We start from the raw sequence: 2,786 nt of genomic DNA, 5'->3' as shown, positions 1-2,786 counted from the left end.
TGATGGTGCTTTCTAGTTCGCAAACATACCATAGTTGGTAGAGCCTACACGGTAGCTAGATTTCCTGTCTCCAGCTCGCTGTTCACTGATGTCATGGGGGAAGTGAGTCATATGTGCCAAGTTTAGAATCCAAGATGACCGCTTGTGTTAAGTATAAAATGCGAGATGGTCAATTGTCTTATAAGCTTTACCCCTTTAAATAATTCACTTTATTTCTGATTCACTGTAAAGAGAACTTTTGTTACAATGCACATGTAACATAGAGTAATCTATTGGAAGTTAACTTTAGCAAGAGGCATTCTGTTAAATTTTTTGTTAGAACTGGATGTTTTTAGTTTCACTTTCGCTTCAACGTGGGGAATTTTGTTACAATTTCACTATAATATCTGACGATTTGTTATAATTTCCCTGTAGCATGAGGGAATTTGTTGCAGTTTTACTGTAACATGGGACAATTTGTTACAATTTTTGCTGTAACATGGGGCACTTTGTTACAGTTTGATTTAACATGGGTTAATTTCTTACAATTTTCTCCGCTACGTGGCAGTTTGACATAATTTCGTTCAATGCTTATCTGCAATCGAATATAAAAGGATGACATATTGACAGTTTTAGATAAACGGAGACATAAGACAAAAAGAAACATGTAATGAAGCGGCGAATGAAGTAATAGTGTGTTCTTCATTGAAGAATATCGCAAGTAAATATGGATTAAATTTCATGACACTACAGCGATGCTGTCGAAAAATGAAAAGAAATTCTCCTGATGAGTCTGATCCAGCTATGTATTCTGTTCTCATACAGATCCCCATGAGAACTACCCTTATGTTAGGGATAGTACCATCCAATAGCAGCAGCACAGTTCTCTATATGCAATACATGGACTATGTGATATGTGGTTTGATACATCGGATGCAATATCCAGTCTGTGCAGCACAGTCCAGGACACAGTATCCAACATGGTGCAGAACAGTTTGGAGCTCTTGGGGAGCAGCGCCCACCCCACAGATATCTTATATGGTTCACCTGTCCCCACTTTAATTTTTAAGCTGTTTGATTCTTGCAGTGGCCCTAGGCAGATTCTGGTTGCCTGTCTCATGACATAACTGTGACTCAGTGTTAGTTCAGAGTCTCGACATGACCTGTTCTAAAAAATGGTTCAAATGGCTCTAATCACTATGAGACTTAACTTCTGAGGTCATGTCATCAGTCCCCAAAACTAAACCTAACTAACCTAAGGACATCACACACATCCATTCCCGAGGCCGGATTCGAACCTGCGACCGTAGCAGCCGCGTGGTTCCGGACTGACGCACATGGAACCGCTCGGTCACAGCGGCCGGCTCCTGTTCTAAACTGCTCAATGTGTCCTGAATTCTTGGGATGAAGACAAGGTGAACTCAGACAGTCTTAGTATTTGCATTGGTGGCATAAATAACATTGAAAGTGTCACACTATAGCAAGAAATATTTAAATGTCCTCATGTACAAAACAGAACAATTTTGTGACAATATTATGGAGGTTAAAATTTATGACCTAATGGATTGTCACAATGATCCTTAAATAATATTTGAAACCTTTACTCTCCTATGAATATCTCAACACATGTAGAGGATCCACATACTGTAAGTTGTCTAAATCTCATGTACTGTAAAGTCATATTAAATGTGACCACCGGACAAAAGCCTCAATAGCCACGTTTTGTAGCAGGAAGAGAATCAATGAGGACCTGGAAGGTATCAACAGGGATAGTAGAGCCATGCCAACTCCAGTACCGTGGCCAGCTGCACTAGGTTTCTCAGTTGGGTATCCATGGTATGAACAACCCAAATAACGCAGTCCCACAGGTTCTCAGGTTTAAAATTGGGGAGTTTGGTGGCCAGGGGAGTACAGTAAACTCATCATGGTGCTCTTCAAACCACACACATGTAACATATTGCATTATCCTGCTGTTCCATGTCATCGTGCTGAGGAGAAATAAACTGCATGTAGGAGTAGACATGGTCCTCAAAGATAGATGCATACTTGTGTTGATCCATTGTGCCTTCCAGAATGATGAGATCAGCCGGAGGATGCCAATAAACATTCCCCAGGCTCTAACACTCACTCTTCTGGTCTGGACCCTTTTGATAATAAAGCACTCCGTCATCAGGCCACAAGTGGCCCATCGGGACCATCCGACCGCCGTGTCATCCTCAGTTGGGGATGCAGATAGTAGGGGCGTGTGGTCAGCACACCGCTCTCCCGGTCGTTAAGATGGTTTTCTTTGACCGGAGCCGCTACTAATCGGTCGAGTAGCTCCTCAATTGGCATCACGAGGCTGAATGCACCCCGAAAAATGGCAACAGCGCATGGCGGCCCGGATGGTCACTCATCTAAGTGCCGGCCACGCCCGACAGCGCTTAACTTCGGTGATCTGACAGGAACCGGTGTATCCACTGCGGCAAGGCCGTTGCCCTTTTGATAATAGCTGGAGGGCATTTGCTGTCAGACATCCCACGCTGTTCATGCTAATGGCCATCTGATCAGTGTTGTCAATAGAGCATAAAAAGTAATTCATATAAGAAGACCACCTTTCACCACGCAGTGGGTCTCTAGTTACAGCACTGGAGTGCAAATTCCAGCCTTCGTCACTGATGAACAGCAGTCAGGATGATTGCATGAACCAGGAGCCTGCTGCAGAGACCCACATGCAGCAATGTTCGCTGAACAGTCGTTGAGGATACACCCCTTGGTTGATTTGAGTGGTCTGTTGTTCAGGAGTTGCTCGTATATTACCCCACACA

General features: G+C 43.4%; 1 pseudogene; it reads right to left on the bottom strand.

Moving 5' to 3' along the window:
- Window positions 1-2,339: 2,339 nt before the first annotated feature.
- Window positions 2,340-2,457, bottom strand: LOC126250567 (5S ribosomal RNA; annotated as a pseudogene).
- Between the last annotated feature and the right edge of the window lie 329 nt (window positions 2,458-2,786).

Source organism: Schistocerca nitens, chromosome 3 (assembly GCF_023898315.1).
Source record: "Schistocerca nitens isolate TAMUIC-IGC-003100 chromosome 3, iqSchNite1.1, whole genome shotgun sequence".
Classification (NCBI taxonomy): domain Eukaryota; kingdom Metazoa; phylum Arthropoda; class Insecta; order Orthoptera; family Acrididae; genus Schistocerca; species Schistocerca nitens.
Note: the sequence above shows the minus strand (reverse complement) of the source record. Positions and strands in the feature narration are given on the sequence as shown.